This window comes from Arvicanthis niloticus, chromosome 6 (assembly GCF_011762505.2).
Source record: "Arvicanthis niloticus isolate mArvNil1 chromosome 6, mArvNil1.pat.X, whole genome shotgun sequence".
Classification (NCBI taxonomy): domain Eukaryota; kingdom Metazoa; phylum Chordata; class Mammalia; order Rodentia; family Muridae; genus Arvicanthis; species Arvicanthis niloticus.
The window spans coordinates 44,161,552-44,181,520 of record NC_047663.1 but is presented as its reverse complement, the minus strand read 5'-3'; the positions used below and the strand labels follow the sequence as shown (position 1 = coordinate 44,181,520).

At 41.7% G+C, this 19,969-nt stretch overlaps 2 pseudogenes; one reads left to right on the top strand and one right to left on the bottom strand.

Annotated features, from left to right (window-relative positions):
- Positions 1-3,483: 3,483 nt before the first annotated feature.
- Positions 3,484-3,571, bottom strand: LOC117712207 (small nucleolar RNA SNORA17; annotated as a pseudogene).
- Positions 3,572-19,233: 15,662 nt separating this feature from the next.
- LOC117710264 (ATP synthase F(0) complex subunit C1, mitochondrial pseudogene) lies at positions 19,234-19,743 on the top strand (annotated as a pseudogene).
- The last annotated feature ends 226 nt before the right edge of the window (positions 19,744-19,969 follow it).

Here is a 19,969-nt window from a genome sequence, read left to right as displayed (position 1 = left end):
GGGATTAAAGGCGTGCACCACCACTGCCTGGTGTATTCAGAGTCTTAACAAGACCCATCAAGATACAAAGAACACATTTCTCAGCTGTATTCATCTTAAGCCTATTTCATAGTTCTAGACCAATGTCAAATTCTTGCCTGAACCTAATTCTTTGCCTTAGTCCAATGTCAAATTCCTGCCAAATTTCTAGAAGGCCACCCCAAAAGCTCTCCACAGATGGTGTCTACTTGTGATGTTCCTAGGCTGCTGTAGCCTGACTTATAAAAGGAGATGAGCCAGAGGGTAAATGCCAAATACTACAGATGACAGAATAGAGAGACACGGGGGATGGAGCTTGCTCATTTGCTGTTACATCTGCCAACCCAGAAACCACCCTGTCTCCTACCTGTAGATATTTCTCATTACTCAGAGTCTGTATTTGCAAATTCCCCTAATGCTTGAATATACTTGCAACTATAAGATCAATACCTACAGGCCTTTTGCACTGGCTCACTGTCCTATGCACCCACTCAGCAGTGTTTCTAGCACTGGAGGGGATTAGGGCTGCATGGAGTGGGGATGAGGGTGAGACTCATCCTGGATATAGTCTCCTTTGATTCTAGTTATCTAGGCACCATGCAGTTCAATGCAGAAGTATATTTAAGCAAAAGCCATAAAGATCTAGACACTTCACAACAAAATTCTCAGGCTGAGCTATTGGATTTCCCTTGAGAAAGCTTCAAATAGACCATTTCTTTGCAAATAACAGTTTACTTTCACAAAAATAGATGACCTAGCTCATGATCATAATTAGCCTCCTGGAACTGAATGACAAGCAAGTGGCTCTCGTTTTCTTCCCTTTCCCGATGCTGTGGACTCAGAACAAACATTTTACTAGTAGGTATGCCATGTGTTGTTAATTATCACATTACATACATGCTATATAACATCATTAAAAGGAAAAGTATTTTTTTGTGGCAGGGTTTCTCTGTGTAGACCTGGCTGTCCTGAAACTCTCTTTGTAAACCAAATTGACCTCAAACTCATGGATGCTTGGACTAAAGGCGTGTGCCACCACTGCCTGGCAGAATGAAGTTTTACAAAAGGCTTAAGAAGGAAATCAATTCTCTCTCTTTTTCTCTCTGTCTCTGTCTCTGTCTCTAAGTGTATATGTGTGTGACTATACAGGGTGTTGCACATGCTAGTCAGTGCTCTATCAATAAGCTAACGTCCTCAGCCTCTTTTTCTAATTTTATTTATTTATTTATTTATTTTCTGGACAGGTTCTCATATTTCAGGGCCCAGATAGACCTTGAACTCCTGATGTTTCTGCTTCTATCTCCCAAGTGCTGGGGTTATAAGTGCGCCATCACTCTGGGCACCTTTTCCCTAATTTTTACCTTTTGGGGTTCCAGTTTAAATCATTTAACAGAGAAAGGAAGGGGAGAGGAAGAGAGATATCATTGTGATGATTATTCTTGGTTGTCAGCTTGACTAGATCCAGAATTAATCCAAGTGGCTAAGGACACTTGTGAGAGATGTTTCTGTCTTTTTTTTTTTCTTTAAATTTTGCTATCTCTCTCTCTCTCTCTCTCTCTCTCTCTCTCTCTCTCTCTCTCTCTCTCTCCTCCTGTCTTTCTCTCCCTGTGTGTGTATTGATTGTTAAAGATTTATTTATTTTATGTATGTGAGTATACTGTCTCTCTCTTCAGACACACCTGAAGAGAGCAGTCCCCAAGACTGAACTTTTTTAATGATTAATTTTTATTTTTATGCATTGGTGTTTTATCTGCATGCATGTCTGGATGAGGGTATTGGATCCTGTAGAACTGGAGTTACAGACATGTGGGTGCTGGGAAATGAATCCAGGTCCTCTGGAAGAGCAGCCAGTGCTCTGAGCTGCTGAGCCATCTCCCTGACCCCAGGGAAGACCCACTTCTTTTTAAAAAAAAAAAACTTTTTATTGGCTCCTTGTAAACTTCACATCATGCACCAAATCCCATTCATTTCCTCTCCCTCCACCTTTGCAACCTCCTCTCCAATAGAGAGAAAAACAAACAAACAAACAAACAAACAAACAAAAAAAAACCTTGTGGAAGCTGTGGTGCATCACAGCACCTCCCATATCGTACACTTTTGTCCACACTTCTTTGCTTGCAAATGTTCGTTGCAATGGCTCATTGGTCTGGTATGAGGCCTCTGGCTTCTGCTACTCTATCTATAATGGAACTTGATTGGAATTTCTCTCAGACATCCTGTTGTTGCCCTATGTCATGGAGATCCTGTAGTTTTGGATCAGTAGGGCTAGCCCCCTTATGCACTCCAGCAGTTCATTGATGGGGTGGATGCTGGAGTGGAGGCCAACTCAAGGTTCGGGATCTAGGCCTGAGAGGCATCTGAGCTAGTCAGCCGGCTCTCCTGACCTCCTGCCCTCAGGGCTGGTTCACCAGAAACCTTGCAAAACTAGGAACCAGCTCTAGCCTGCTGCCAGGTGAGATAGAGGGCCCACTCTCCCAAGTGTTGCAGCTGGTGAGGTACATGGCCAGTTCTCCCACTCTGGTGACCCCTGAGGCAGCTCTCCTGCTTGGCATAGGTAGTGAGAGATGAGGGAGAGCAGGTGTTATGCCACCACCTCCTCCGGGCAGGGCTGGCTCTCAGGGCTGGGTCTCTCACACCCTTGACATTGGCTCACCTGCAACTCCCACACCCAGGACCAGCTCCCAGCTTTATTGTGTTGCACAAATAAAGTTCAGGGCCTGGTCTCCCAGGTACTGCAGTAGGTGAGAGGCAGAGCCAGCTCTCAGTTTTCATGATGACCCCAGAGCCAGGGGCTCCCAGGGGAGAGGTGGGGCCAGTTTGCACAACCCTCAGACATCAACATATCCTGGGGCAGCAGGCCAAACCAGAGATGTCTGCCTGGTCTTTGGAAGTAACAGTTCCTTGCTGTTGCAGGACCACTGACACAGATATGGTCCCCAGTGACAGCATAGGCCAAGGCCCTACCATGGTCCCAGGTGGCATCACCAGCTTCTCACATCTGGCTGTTCCTCAGGTTGCCCTTGAGTCTGAAGCTCTGCCTCTCTTCATTGTGTTCACATCCTTCTGTTTTTCTCCCTCTTTCATTTCTCCACCACTTACTTATTCCTCTTAGTGGTACCCGGGGCCTCTTAGTGGTACCTGGGGTTTCTGAGTGTCTGGGGTTGTCTTAGGAGTGATATCAGGAGTGCTATATGCCCTGCTCATGCATTATGGCACCGGGCAGGGGTCATCTCAGGTATGGTCTGCACCCCCTAGGTGTGTAAAGTGCTGGACTAGTTGTCATTTTAGGCTAGACAGGGGTCTGAACCCCAAGGCAAGGTTCATCTGTCTCGGGCTCACTCCCACACAGGGCTGGTGGTCCCAGGCACGGTTTCTTCTAATCTTTAGCTTGCTCCTCACCCCAGGAACCCATCTGGACCTGGATAGCACCAGATTGGTGGTCATCTCAGGCTCTTTTTTCCAGGGAATGTTAGGCTACTAATCATTCAGACATATGTGCATACTGATGCACATGTGACAGAGCAGGCACACCTGCAACCCCTCTAGGGGCAGGAAGACCCACTGTAACTGTCTTCAGACACACCAGAAGAGGGCATCATATCCTTTTATAGATGATTGTGAGCCACCATGTGGTTGCTGGGGATTGAACTCAGGACCTTTGGGAGAGTTTTTTTAAATTAAATTAAAACCCACTTTTAATTTGGATCTTTAGAAGTGGGAAGATTGCCAGGTGGTGGCGGCGGCGCACGCCTTTAATCCCAGCACTTGGGAGGCAGAGGCAGGTGGATTTCTGAGTTCGAGGCCAGCCTGGTCTACAGAGTGAGTTCCAGGACAGCCAGGGCTACACAGAGAAACCCTGTCTCGAAAAACAAAAACAACAACAAAAAAAGAAGTGGGAAGATCCACCTTAAATCTGGGTCACACCTTTTGGTGGCAGCCCAAATAAACAAAATGGAAGAAAGAAGTTTGCTTTCTTTCTCACTGGCCAGTTCCTCCATTCCTTCAATGGCATTAGAGCCTACTTCTTTGGGATTCTGACATACATTGAAGATCAGCTGAGACATCCAGCCTCATAGACTGAACAACTACTGGTTTCTTAGATCTTCTGTTGGTAGACAACCACTGTTGAACTAGCTGGACCACAGCCTGAAAACCATTCCAATAAATTCCCTACACACACACACACACACACACACACACACACACACACACATATTCATTGTGTAAGTCCCTCTAGAGAACCTGACTTCATAGCCTTCTTCACCACCTGCAGTTATATGCCTGTTTGTCTTTTCCACCAGCCTTTCCTCTCTATGCAAAGCTTTCGTCTATTTGTTCTCTACTGTCAACTCAGTGCCTAAGCCACTGCTACATGTATAACAGGGTGCTAAATATGGATTGAAGGAGTAAACGAATGAGCAAATTCTCACTATTCCAGTAAAGAATAGCTTGAGGTGGAAATAGTTGTTACTAGCTGCAATATTCTGATGGCTGCTGTTGGTTTTATTTTAGTTATTCACTTTTTCCTTGGGGGAATTGAAGTCAGGGCCTGGTACACATTTTACCATCAAGCTGCACCTTTGCTTCTTACATGGGCTTTCAGCATCCCCTACCCCTCTTAGTACCTCCTTCTCCCCCAGGGGCGTCTGTTCAATGCCTCCCATCTTGTAGTACCCAATTAGAAGATTAATTTTGAGAGAACGCACATGTACTAAGACTGAATTTACAGGGTTTTAGGTTTTGCAGTTCTTACTGAAATAAAGTTGATTTCATACTATTCTGGAGTAATTCCAAGCATTCACTATTCAATGTGAATAATTCAATATTATCCTGGAGGAACTCCAAGGCATTCACTATTCAAAGGAAAAAGACATTTGTTTTGTTTAGCTAAAACTGGACTGGAGCTATATGAGACACTGCTGCTTTTGTAGATAGAGTTGTGCACTTCGGGCATCCAAGAATGAGCATGGCTTTGGGATACTTAGATTCTTTCCAGTTTTGCTGCAAACCTTGTATTACATATTCTATTGAATGACTTGTTTTCTCACAGTCTTTTTATGTAGCACACTCACTGTCCCCCGCTCCACCATCCTGAGTGCTGAGATTTCAGACCCGCACTACAACACCGAGCACTGACTCTTTTTCCTAATTGTAAAAGTAAGCATGCTTGCTGTAGAAATTATGGAGAATATAGGAAAGATGGAGATACAAGAAGGTATAAAGAAGACAAACAAACAAAAACTTAAACTGGGTGGTGTGATGCACGCCTTTAATCCCAGCACTGGGAAGGCAGAGGCAGATGGATCTCTACCACCCAGAGTTAGACACTCCTAGAACCTTGGACTTCTGTTGTTATTTATTTTTGTTATCTCTTATATCTTTTCGAGGCTAGGTCACATTTTGTAACCCAAAGTGGCTTCCAACTCCCAGTTACAGTCCTCCTGCCTCTCCCTCCCAAGGGCTGGCATTACAGGCTGGCTCCACTTCTCAGGCTCATTCCTAACACTTTGATTTCCCTTCTCTCAGCCTTGTTTCTGTATGTGTGCAGTAGGTATACGTCTTTATAAGTTACGTGCACACATATGTGCAGCTAGTATCCATATAGTATGGCAGGCACCTTAATTTACTCTTTACCTCCCCACCACACTTCCTGTAATTCTATGGATATAGTTGTGTAAGATGAGATCATCATTTTCCCTTGACAACTGAGTACACTGAGGCTGAGTATAAATGTATTTGCCTAAAGCTGTGTAATTGGTGAATGTTAGATGTAAGGTGCACATGTAGCTCTACTTCTAAACTCCTCACGTCAAGTATTGTCTTATATGGGCACATGTCTCTAACATATGTATATATATGTATATATACTATTTATTTATTTTTAATGTACATTTGGTGTTTGGCCTACATGTATGTTCGTGTTAGGGTGTTGGATCCTCTGAATCTGAAGTTATAGACAGTTGTGAGGTGCCATGTGGGTGCTGGGAACTGAACCTGACTGGCCTCAAAGTCCTGAGAGATCCACCTGCCTCTGCCTTCCCAGTGCTAGGATTAAAGGCATGCACCACACCACCCAGTTTAATTTTTTATTTTAATTTTTTTTTTTTGGGGGGGAATGTTCTCATGTAGCCCAGTCTAGCCCTGAACTCGTGATCCTCCTCTACCTCCCAAATGCCTGTTTATTGGTTTTCATAGAGTTGCAGAATCTGTGGTCAGTCGGCAGAATTTCATTCTTTGGAGAGAAACCAATCTTTCTTTCTTTTTTCCCTTTTTCTTTGTTTATATTCTTGAAAGTGCTTTTTTTTTAAAAAAAAAATCTATGACATATTTTTAAAATGTCACTTGGTTAAGTCTGAATTTGATTTACTTTTATTCACTAGACAGCAGACATAAGTCTTAGGAATGGTATTGATTATTGTTACTGTGTCTATTCTGTCTCCTGATGTGCATACTCCTTCAATAGCTATCATTGAGCGATGGCTCTGAACCAGGTACTATGTTGGGTACTGGAGTTACATCATATGTTCTTAATCTGCTCTTCCCACCACTCATATGTTTACTCTGATTTTTCAAAGAAACCTAATTCTTATGAACTATAGCACTTGTTGATGCCCTGAGATTTTTCTTCATTTGTTCATCTTAACACTAAGAGACAGATCTGCATAAATACTAAAATAGAAATTACATTGGGTCTGCTGGGGGAGGGGGTGTTGCACACCATTAATCCCAACACTGGGAAGGCAGAGGTAGGCAGGCAGATCTCCATGAGTTCAAGGATAGCCAGGTATACACAGAGAAACCCTGTCTCAAAAAAACAAAAACAAAACAAAATAAAAATTGTGGTGGACCAATGAGGTGCTGGAAGGGGAGAAGCAGAACCTCACTCTCCTCTGCCCTCACCCTGCCTTCTATCCTGACTAAAAGGCTGTTTTATGATTCTTCCGAGATGATAATATTTTTTCAAAGAGTAAAATCCTGGACCCTGTATTTGAGTGTGTGCACATACACACATACAAGAATGAGTTCAGACGAAGACTTGCAGGACCCTGCATTTGTGAGTGTGCACATACACACACACAAGAATGAGCTCAGACGAAGACTTGCAGGCCACAGATCTTTCCTTCCACCCTGTGTTTCTCAGGAATTGAACTCTGACTGTGTCAGGTTTGGCACAAGCATCCTCACTCACCTGCTGAGCGATTTTGCTGGCCCAAGATGCTGAAATACACTATAGAAGTGGAATCTTGACCCAATCCCTCCTTCCAACTGGGCCCTTCTACTTCTAACTAGCAGAAATTCCTCAAAGTTTCTGGCATATGAGAGGTTTTCCCTCTATTTTTAGTCCTTTGATCATTTCAATGTGAATTTAGGAATGAGTCAGTTTAGAAGCCTGTCCCACAAAGACTTCTTATTTTAAAAACTACATAGTAATGTATTTTTTCTATGTTAAGAAGGTTAGAAAAGTGTTCCAGACTCATAATTATATGTAGTTTTACATTTTTTCATAAAAGGTCTCAAATCCCTTGGGAAGCTACATGCCGCAATGAGAGTGGGAAGAGGGGAGTGTGACCGTGATATGTAATTTTACTGTGGCTTTAAGCAAACTATTTAAATTTTATGTTCTATAATCTCAGATCCTCTTAGGTCATTGTGTGACAGAGAAATGTGTGTGTGCATGCACACACACACACACACACACACTGGAAGCTCTCTGAACTGCTAAAGTATATACTAAAAAAGTCTGAGGTCTCTTAGTTGTCTGAATGCTATTGGAGCTTTGTGTATATCCAACCTGGCTCATAAAGTGTATTCTGGAGAAATAGCAAATGAGGGCTGGTGGTGGCGGGAAGCTGGTTCTGAAGTACAGCTGGGCCACCCTAGCTTTGGACACTGTTGTGTTGTGTAAGACTCAACAGTGATGAATGGAGTCTCGATTTCCCATTAGGCCAAGTTACTATGCCAGGTTTATCTGATTAGTCTGCCTCCCCTATTCATGGAAATAAAGGCCTCTGGGTAGGTTAATTATGGTGTCATAAACAGCTTTTGTACTTCTGGCCAGTATAGGCAGCAGATGTTGTCTATTTTTGTAGGACGATTTGCAGTGTACAAAAAGAAACATCCGTATGGGTATCTTAGAATTTTAAAGAAAGCATCTTATGGCCTAGGGAAAACTTTTTAGGCTCAACCTATTAATCCTTTCTGTATGGTACAATTCAGTTTGTGTTCTTTAAAAAAAAAAAAAAAAAAAAAAAGGAGAGAAGTCCTGAGTGAATGTGTATTGTTTGACAAAGACACAGCCATGTTGAGGACCAATGCCTTAGCCCCATGGGAGTCCAAAGCCTGCCCTGGTTGAGACTCAGAGAGATGGCCAAACCCGTCTCAGATCTGAGTGCAGATGTTGATGATATGGGAAGAAAACCTCAACCATAGCCTTCTTCCCATCCTAAGATGGCCTGGAGATTGCCTCCCTACAGGCACTGGTCCTGCTGAGATTAGCTAAACCAGCCTTCTTACTCAGCTGTGTGTAATAACCCTGCCTCCTTCCTTATCAGTATGTAATAACCCTGCCTCCTTATTCACCTGTATGCAATAATGCCACCTCCTTGTTCAAATGTATATAATAAACATGTTGAGCTCCCAGGGTGCTGCAGCCTCTCCAACCCCAACTTTCCTGTGTCTGTATGTCTGTTGTTTCTTTATTACCTTGCCACCCCAGTTAGGTCAATCCCTACAGCTGAGCAAGGACATAGAGTCTTATTTCCTTTTTAATTGTATGTATTGCATGGGGTAGGGTGAGGGTGAGAATGTGCAAGTGAGTACAGTGCTTGCAGAGGCCAGAAGAGGGCAGCACATTTTCCAAAACACCTGATCTGGGTGCTGGGAATCAAACTGTAATCAGCAGAAAGCTCTTTATTTCAAAGTGATGAGCACAAAATGAAGGAACAAGTTTCTTCCTTCTGTACAATGTTGTGATGTTTAAGTCAATCCTTAGGATAATATATCACAAGTAGATAGGTTTCTTGACTTGTGCAGAAGGCTTACAATTACAGTGAATGATCGCAATACAGTAGTTGACAGGGATGATATAAAATAATTTGGAGAGGAGGAATGTCATGATTTGATTTATAAATGAATAAATAGGTAAATAAAATTTTTGGTGGTACTAGGAATTGAACCCAGGGTCTCACAGATGCTAAATGTGTTGATAAACACTTCTTACTTGACAAACCCAGAAAGAGAAATTCTTAATTGACAAATTGTCTCTGTTAGACTGACTTGTGGGCACATCTTGCAGCATTTTCTTGAGACTACTTAGTGTAGGGAGGTCCCTGCCCATTGTGAATGGTACCATCCTTCGGCGGGTTATCCTGGGGTGCCTAAGAAGGGTAGCTAACCAAGCCAGGAGAGCAAGCCAGTAAGTAGCATTCCTTTGTGTTCCTTGCTTCAGTTCTTGCCTCCAGGATCCTGCTTTGAGCTCCTGCCCTGGTTTATGTCAGGAATAGACTGTAACCTGTAAGCAAATAAATTCCTTTTTTTGCCTAAGTTGGTTTATTGTTAGTGTTTTATTACAGGATAGAAACTAAACTAACACCAGGGAAGAAATCTAACACCAAGTTACATCTGCAGCCTGTGGACTTATATTTTAAAATTTTGCCACCTCTTTTGTGAAGAACAGTGAGGGAGTTATGAATGGAGGTCTAGAGAACAGAGTTTAGGTCAAAAGAAAATAAAGATAGAAGGAAGCAAATGTGATTTGAATATCTTTAGATGCAGAGATGATAGAACCTGGTCAGGGGCTGGCCAGAGAAAGGAGGACCGAGGGTGACTCCTGGGTTTCAGTGTTAAGCCATTTAGTACAGGTAAACTCACTACAGACTGGGAATAATTGTCAAGACAGGTTTGGAGAAAACAACCAAAGGTTTTTAAAATTTTTTCTGGGATCATAATTACACAATTTCCCTTTCCCTCTCCACCCTCCACGCCCTCCCATCTGCCCCTCTTGGTTTCTTTCAAATTCATGGTGACATGTATTAACATGTTGTCATGTACATATATGTATATATAGAGAAGCTCACGTTTTAGGCAGTCATGCTGATGAGATTTTATGGGTGTACTGTTTGATTTGGGGCATTGTAAATTTGAAATACCTATGATGTATCTAAGAAGCTATCACATACGCACCGGTGATACGGGGCACGGTGGTACAAACCTCAGGAGGCAGAGGCAAGAGACCATCAAGGATTCCAGTCTGATCTGAGCTACAGTGTGAGACCCTACTAAAAAATCAAAAACAAAACACACAACAACAAAATCTAGTTGTGAGTGTGGAGTTTAGAGAGCATGGAAACACAAGTTAGGAGTGAACACTTTCAGAGATATTTTAGCCTTGGAATCAGAAGACTGAGCCAGATGGATCACTGAAGGCTAGCTCAAGGTCAGTCTAAACCACACGGTCAGAGCCTGTCTCAAAACAACAAACCCCTTAGATAAAAAATGGCTGTTTCCTACTTTCTTTACATTCCTAAGAGAGCCCACCTATCTCTAAGGGTCCAGGATTTTATTCTTTGAAAAAATATTATCATCTTGGAAGAATCATACAAACAACCTTTTAGTCAGGATAGAAGGCAGGGTGAGGGCAGAGGAGAGTGAGGTTCTGCTCCCCCCATTCCAGAACCTAGTTGATCCACCACAATTTTTATTTTGTTTTGTTTTTGTTTTTTTGAGACAGGGTTTCTCTGTGTATACCTGGCTATCCTTGAACTTGTGGAGATCTGCCTGCCTACCTCTGCCTTCCCAGTGATGGGATTAAAGGTGTGCAACACATGCACACATATAAGTGTTTGTCTGTAGAATTTTTAAGATATACTGTTGGGCTATTCATGATTGAGACACACACACACACACACACACACACACACACACACATATATATATATATATATATATATATATATATATATATTTTTAAAGATTTATGTTGGTATGTCTGTGTGAGCCACCCAACATGGGTGCTAGAAACAGAAGCACTCAGATCCTCTGGAAGAGCAGGAACTGTTTTTAAACCCTAAACCATCTCTCCAGCCCCATGATTTTTTTTTAATGTACAACAGTGGCTTTGATCTAAGTTTTACTTCATTTTATACTCGTGTATGAGTATTGTTTTCTTTCTTTCTTTTTTTTTTTTTTTGTTTTTTTTTTTTTGTTTTTTCGAGACAGGGTTTCTCTGTGTAGTCCTGGCTGTCCTGGAACTCACTCTGTAGATCAGGCTGGCCTCGAACTCAGAAATCCGCCTGCCTCTGCCTCCCAAGTGCTGGGATTAAAGGCGTGCACCACCACCACCTGGCTTCATTTTTCTTTTTAAGATTTTGTAGAGCTAGCCAGACATGGTGGCACACACTTTTAATCCTAATACCAGGGAGAAGAGTCAGGTGGATTTCCTTGTGTTAGAGCCAGCCTGGTTTACATAGTTACTTCTAGGCCAGTTGCCAAGTCCTGCGTGCCCATGTGCAAGTGATGGAGTGACATAGTTCCCACCCCCAGAAGAGAGCCAGCAGGGCGTGGGGGCCTCCTAGAGTGTTGACAGTTGCTGAGTATGAGGCTTGTTTGTAAATAAAATATTTTTACTTCATGTTCCTCCTTCAGGGAATATTTTCCCTGCCAAGGTTATTGGGGAATGTTATCCCTGCCAAGGTCAATGACTCCAAAGATAATCAGAGACAGAATCTGGGAGGTGAGGGTGTGTCTATGTCCTTAGTAAAAATGATAAACACTGAGACCTACAGGACAGCCCTTAAGGCTGTGGAAAAGAACTCTAAAAACACCAGTTCAAAAATATATAATTTCTCAACTATGCAAAATATAAGGATGTAATATGAATTATATGAGGGGCTTTACAGACTTAAAAGAACAGAGGCAGCTGCACTATGAGGCAGTTTGTCAGAAAGATACAGACAGGCAGATTTCTGAGTTCAAGATCTGCCTGGGACAGATCCGACTTCAGGTTCAGGCATGCTAGGAATGCTGATGTCAAAGTGAGATCCCACCCAGCTTATAGTCTGTGCTTCCAAAGGCAGCCAATTCACTTGCAATGTTTTTTATTTTTTGGTTTTGTTTTTAATATTTATTTATTATGTATACAGCATTCTGCCAGTATGTACATCTGCATGCCAGAAGAGTGCACCAGATCTCATTATAGATGGTTGTGAGCCACCAAGTGGTTGCCAGGAATTGAACTCAGGACCTCAGGAAGAGCAGACAATATTCTTACCTCTGAGCCAACTCTCTAGCCCTCATTTGCAATGTTTCTTTTGTTTGTTTGTTGTTTTTTGTTTTGTTTTTTAATGTGCTGTCGACGTCTGCGGTATGGAATGCTGATTCACAGGATAATCAGGAGGGAACCTGGAGTAAATGACTGAATTGATATGTAAATAAAAGGGGCTTTAGCCTGCAGGAGTCAGAGCTACCTACAGAAAGCTGTCTGAAGAGCAACCACGGCTAGAATGTTTTTTAGCAGCTATCCAGAGAGAATTTGCTTTGAGAGCTAACACAGCTTTCTTAGAATTTTTTTCTAGTTTTCTGATTTTGATTGGAAAACCCAAGAATTACTTTTAGAATTTTTCTAACTGGGTTTCTGACTTGGTCTGAAAAGTCCAAAAATTTCTTTTTTTTTTTGATTTTCGAGACAGGGTTTCTCTGTGTAGCCCTGGCTGACCTGGAGCTCACTCTGTAGACCAGGCTGGCCTCGAACTCAGAAATCCGCCTGCCTCTGCCTCCCAAGTGCTGGGATTAAAGGCGTGTGCCACCACTGCCTGGCTTTTTAAAACCTTTGAACTGAGGAGTTAAAAGCTGTATATATTGAACACTATAAAACACTGCTAGAAGCCTATGAGATGCCTCGGTGGGTGAAAGTCCTTGCCTCTGAATTTGATGCCAGATCCCACATGTTAGAGACAGAGAACTTCCTCAGGTTCTCCTTAGGATCAATTCTACAATAGTATCAACTTAATAAAGTCTTGACACCTATATATGTACCATGGCACACTTGTTCCTGCACACACTCACATACAGAGACACAGAAACACAGAGACACAGAGAGAAACAAATTAACATATTGGGGAAATAATAAATTTCAAAGTGGCACAAAGTAATTAAAATACTAACTTTGTTAAAAGCTATAAACTAATTAGGTAAATCATTATACCACAATTAATAATTAACAGTAACAATCACATGACTTTTGAAATACTCTGAGAATGAAGAGAGGCAATAAAGCCAGTAGGCTATAGTTTCTATGAGTATACTATTTCCTTATAGCTTTGTAATAACTCTGACCACACTGACTATATTCTGTATTGCTAATTTAAGCTAGTCTATTTTAAGATTTACTCTCAAGCAAACCTTTAGTCAAATTTCTGGATGCATCCAACTATTGACTCCAACATAATAAATATATGTATATTGAGAGCTAAATCATTGTTTTGATATGGTTTCTCTATGTAGTCCAAGATGTCCTGGTACTCACTATACAGACCAGCCTAGTCTTGAACTTACAGGGATCCAACTGCTTCTGCTTTCCTAGTAGTAGGATTAAAGACATGTGCCACCATGCCCAGCTGATATCTCAAGTTTAACAAATCCACATATAAACTCATTTTATCTGTTAGAGATTTGATATGCAACAAAATGACATTTTATTTTGAATTCATGTGCCGATTCCATTCTTTTTATTTTGTTTTTTATTTCTGACCATTAACTTTCTCTGTAGATGAAGTTAGCCTTGAACTCCCAACCCTGACTCTATCTCCCAAGCGCTAAGATTACAGGCATATACCACCAAGCCTGATTCATTCTCTTTTAAAATATTGTTTATTGGGCCTGTGAGATGTCTCAGAAAATAATGGCACTTGTTGCCAAACCCGAGTTTATAGCCACCCTGGTAGACAGAGAGAAGCCACTCCCACTACTTATTCTTGGACCTCTGTGCACCTGTCCTGGCACACATGTGCCCCTCCTGGTCACATGCATTAATATAAGAAATATTAACATAAGAAATATTAACATAAGAAAAACAGAGCATCAGTTAAAAACTCCTGCTCACAACTGTCTTTAACTCTAATTTTAGGGCATTTGGCACACTGTTTTGGTTTTTGTTTGTTAGGGTTTTTTTTAATTTACTTATTTAATTCTATTTTATTTCCGCTTGTGTGAAAGTAAGTGTCAGATCTCCTGGAACTGGTGTTACAGACAGTCGTTGAGCTACCATGTAGGTGATGGGAAACAAACCTGGGTCCTTTGGAAGAGCAGCCAGTGTTCTTAACTATTGAGCCATTTCTCCAGTCCCTAACCTCTTCATTTTCTATAGCTGTCTTCAGACGCACCAGAAAAAGGAATCAGATCCCTTACAGATGGTTGTGAGCCACCATGTGGTTGCTGGGAATTAAACTCAGGACCTCTGGGAGAGCAGTCAATGTTCTTAACCACTGAGCTATCTCTCCAGTCCCCTGCAAAAGTTCTTACAAAAGCAGTAATGTTTAAGGTATAATTTTTGAAAAATGAGAACAACAAAAAGAAAACATGGAAAGTCAACTTAACTTTCTTTTTTTGAACTTTTTTTTTTTTTAAGACAAGTTTCTTCAACATAGTCCTGGCTACTCACTCTGTAGACCAGACTGGCCTTAAACTCAGAGAAGATCTGCCTGCCTCCTCCTCCTCTCAAGTGATGGGATTAAAGGTGTGCTCCACCACTGCTCAGGTCAATGTTGAATTTCTTTTTTCTTTTTCTTCTTCTTTTCTTTCTTTCTTTCTTTCTTTTTTTTTTTTTTTTTTTAGACAGGGTTTCTCTGTGTAGCCCTGGCTGTCCTGGAACTCACTCTGTAGACCAGGCTGGCCTCGAACTCAGAAATCCGCCTGCCTCTGCCTCCCAAGTGCTGGGATTAAAGGCGTGCGTCACCACTGCTCGGCTAAATAAGTCTTAAAAAAAAAAAAAAGATACCCAAGGATACAGAGAGAACCCTGTCTCAAAAAAACCAAACCATCAAACAAACAAACAAACAAACAAACAAACAAAAAAGCAGTTTGAGCAAGCCATGAGGAGCAAGCAGCACCCTCCAGGACCCCTGCATCAGCTCCTGCTTCCAGGTTCTAGCTTTGGCTTCACTGGGTGGAATGTGATTCAGGACACATAAGCCCTTTCCTTCTTAAGCTTCCTTTGTTCATGGTATATCATCACAACAATAGTTTAACCCTAACTAAGACAATCAAACTTCCTTTTACTTGGTTCTACTTCCTAAAGAGTCAACCCTCTGTCAATGGTACCACATGCTGACAACCAGTTTTAAACACACAAGCCTGGGGGATAGTGAGGTTCCAAACTGAGCCCAGATATTCAAGACCAGTTTGGATAAAATAGGAAGACCCTTCTTGGGGCAGGGGAGGTAGGTGGGTGGTAGTGGTGGAATACAGATCATAACATATATAATATTTAATCATTTTATAGCATCATATTTAAAACACTATCATTTACTGACATTAGAAGTATTTGTTAGTGGGGATTGGAAAGATGGCTTAGCAGTTAAGAATACTGGCTGCTCTTCCAGAGGCCCAGCGCCCACATGGCAGCTCACAACTGTCCTTAACTCCTGTTCCAGGGGATCTGACACCCTCAAACAGACATACATGTAGTCAAATCACCAATTTACATAAAATAAAAATAAATTATTTTTAAAAAGTATTTGTTAGCAACTTTATTTAAACCTACCTCATTAAAACCCGAGAATTAGGTTTTCAGATGAAAAAAAAAGTTTAGAGGGGCTAAGTAATCTGCCCAAATGAGGTAAAAATGGAACAGAAGAGAATTCCATCTCAGTTCTGATCTAAAACTTATCTATGTCTATATTAGGGAGCCAGGGTTGCAGGAACTTACCTTCCAGGAACTTGAGTCAGACACAACAATTAAGTACCAACATGGATGGCTAGCACAAAAATGGAGTTTCTTTAGCCATCAGATTTTTTTTCCTGCTAAAAGAAAACAGTGAATGTTACCAGTGATTTGCCTTATTTTGAAACTGTAACTATCATTAGAGAGTAAATTTCTTAGGACATTAGAGTGGGAGGAAGTTAGAGACCTTGCTGTACATCCTCCATAACTTAGAGGTGAGAAAACTGAAAGTCAAAGCTCAGAGTTGGGCTGGAGAGATGGCTCAGTGGTTAAGAGCACTGACTGCTCTTCCAGCAGGCCCTAAGCTCAATTCCTAGCAACCACGGGGTGGCTCACAACCATCTATAATGTGATCTGATGCCCTCTTCAGGTATGTCTGAAGAGAACCACAGTGTACTCACATACATAAAGTAAATAAATCAATCTTTAAAAAAAAAAAAAAAAAAAAAGCTCAGAGTTAAGTTTCTGTATTTCTTAAGTTGCAATGGTGCCCAATATAAAAGAATAAAGGCACATGAAAAATAAGGTGTTTGAATTGTGATTTTCATTTGATAATTGTAGTCTTGCAGCCCTACTTAATTAATCTCCCAAACAGTACAAAGAGAAACAAAAAAGCACATTCTAGCTAATAAAAGGAAAATGTTCACTAATTAGCCAGGTGTGATGAGCCATGTCAGGAACACTGGCATCTAGAGGGTGGAGCCAAGGAAGAGTTCAATCCCTGGGCAGTGGTGGCGCATGCCTTTAATCCCAGCACTTGGGAGGCAGAGGCAGGTAGATTTCTGAGTTCGAGGCCAGCCTGGTCTACAGAGTGAGTTCCAGGATAGCCAGAACTACACAGAGAAACCCTGTCTCGAAAAACAAAAACGAAACAAACAAACAAAAAGAGTTCAATGACAGCCTTGGCTACACAGTGAGCTGCAGGCTACTGGCACTCATCTCCAAGAAAAAAAAATTTAAACAAGCTGGCTGTGGTGACCTCTAACCCCAGCACTCGGAGGCAGAGACAGGTAGAGCTCCATGAGTTCCAGACAATCTATGGTTACAATAAGGAGACCCTGTTTCACAATGACAACACTCCCTCACACACCCAAAAAAATCAACAAATAGAAGCTGTTTAACAAATATTTGTAAATGTATAAGTTAAACAGATTTTGTTTTTATTTTCCAGCTTCCCTTTGCATTACTTTTTTATATGCAGTCCTGCTCTATAGATAAAATTGTGACTTTGGCTGGGCAGTGGTGGCACATGCCTTCAGTCCCAGCACTTGGGAGGCAGAGGCAGGTGGTTTTCTGAGTTCGAGGCCAGCCTGGTCTACAGAGTTACAGAACAGCTAGGACTATACGAAGAAACCCTGTCTCCAAAAACAAACAAAACAAAAAATTGTGACTTTGATTTTGTTGTTTTGCTGTTTGTGGGTTTGTTTTTGTTTTAGATTTATTTATTTTATGTATATGAGTACACTGTCGCTGTCTTCAGACACACCAGAAGAGGGCATCTGATTCTATTCAGATGGTTGTGAGTCACCATGTGGTTGCTGGGAATTGAACTCAGGACCTTTGGAAGAGCAGTCAGTGCTCTTAACCACTGAGCCATTTCTCCAACACTGTTTTTGTTTTTTGCTTTCATATTTTTTCCCCATCCTTTTGAACAGTGTTTCACTGTGTAGCCCTGGCTGGCCTGTAACTCATTATGTAACCGAGGCTGTCCTCAAAGTCATACTAATCATCATGTCTCAGCCTTTTTAGTGCTGGGCTGGGATGAAAAGCATAAACTATCATGTATGACCTAAGGTTATATACTTATAAGTCAAATTCCAAAATGTTAACATTTTTTAAACATTTATTTATTTATTATGTATATGAGTACACTCTAGCTGTTTTCAGACACACCAGAAGATGGCATCAGATCCCATGACAGATGGTTGTGAGCCACCATGTGGTTGCTGGGAATTGAACTCAGGACCTCTGGAAGAGTAGTCAGTGCTTTTAACCACTGAGCCATCTCTCCAGCCCCTTAACATTTTAATAGGGAAGGATTCAGGTTTAAGATGGCTCTCATTAAGAAAAAAATATCTGGGGACTGGAGAGATGGGTCAGTTGTTGAGAGAATGGTCTCTTGTAAAGTGCCAGGGATTTGATTCCTGCATCCACCTAGTGCCTCACAACAATCTATATGATCCTCTATGGTCTCTGAGGCACCAGACACATATGTGGTACCCAGATAGACACACAAATCACCCATAAGACAAAATTTTTAAAGATTTATTTATTTGTTTGTTTATTTGTTTATTTATGAGTATACTCACTGTAACTGCCTTCAGACACACCAGAAGAGGGCATCAGATCCCATTACAGATAGTTGTGAGCCACCATGTGGTTGCTGAGAATTGAACTCAGGACCTCTGGAAGAGCATCAGTGCTTTTAACCGTTGAGCCATCTCTCCAGCCCCACAATTTTTTTAAAAAGAAAAAAAAAATTTATATTTTCAAATATTGCATAATGAAAAAAATCACCCTACAGTAGCAGCACATGCCTTTGAAGGCAAAGGCAGGTTGATCTCTAAGTTTAAGGCCAGGCTGGTCTACAGAGTGAGTTCCAGGACAGTCAGAGCTACTCAGAGAAACCCTGTCTTGACAAACAAAAAGCCAAAAACCACCACCACTACCACAAAAAAAGAGAAAGAAAGGAAGAAAGAAAGAAAGAAAGAAAGAAAGAAAGAAAGAAAGAGACCTTGTTCTTTCAGTAATTATTTCAAGGGCTGGGGTTGTAATACAGTCGGTAAAGCTCTTGTTTAGCATTCACCAAGCCCTGCGGTTGATCCCCAACACCACATAAATCATGCATGATGACACATAATTTCTGTCTTTATTATTTTCTATTGAGATAGGTAAGTCTGACAGCCTGAAAATCACTCTGTAGACCAGGCTGGCCACAGACTCAGGGATTCACCTGCCTTTTTCTCCTGAATGCTGGGACTAAAGGTGTGGATCACAACATATATCTGAGAACATTTTAAAATAGAAAGTCTGTCCTATCCGGGCAGTGGTGGTGCTTGCCTTTAATTCCAGCATGTGGGAGTCAGAGGCAGGCAGATTTCTGAGTTCGAGGCCAGCCTGGTCTACAGAGTGAGTTCCAGGACAACCAAGGCTATACAGAGAAACCCTGTCTTGAAAAAACAAACAAACAAACAAACAAAAAACAACAACAACAAAAAGAAATTCTGTCCTAGAGCAGGGAAAGCCTGTGGGCCAAGCAGAGGCTGCAGGGTAGCTGGAGTGCACATGGAGAGGAAATGCAGAACACCAAGGTACTGCTCGTTTCTCCAGTTCTGATCAGTTCTGTACCAGGCAAGGGTCTAATCTGGCCTGTGTCTACCTAAGTAGACCAGAGGCCCCATCTAAAAAGCCTTCTTGCAGTAGCTCCCCTCTCAACACTGGCCCTCAACAAGTGGCCAGTGTTGTTTTATGGGACACTGACAGCCAGGTCCTAGGGCTGCCTCAGTTGATGTGGCTAGATCAAGGGCTGGCATTGGAACGGTGTGGTGGTACCTTGATTATTGGCTATGCCAGGAACCTATCTCTTGGAGCTCCTCTCTTATGCCATTCCTTTGCCCTGGCTGAGGCCATGGGGCTTTTCTGCTTGATGGCTGCCCTACTTCATCTTCCTTTCCACCTGAGGCTCCATGGGTTCACCAGCCATCCCTGCAGCTTGGACTCCCCTGTCAGTCCCCAAGTCAGAGTGTGTTAAGCTTCACCAGTTAACATGTTTCTAAAAAAAAAAAAAAAAGAAAGAAAAAAACAAATCCTAATCCCAAACTGAAATTAATTTAATGATTTAAAAAAAAAAAATGACACTCAAGTCAGCAAAAGAAACAGCAGTTTTTAAAACAAACCCTATATGGCAGAAGAGATGGTTCATGGAGTTCCAGGCCAGCTAGAGCTACAAAGTAAGATCCTGTCTCAGAAAAAAAAAATTACCTCTCTCTCTCTCTCTCTCTCTCTCTCTCTCTC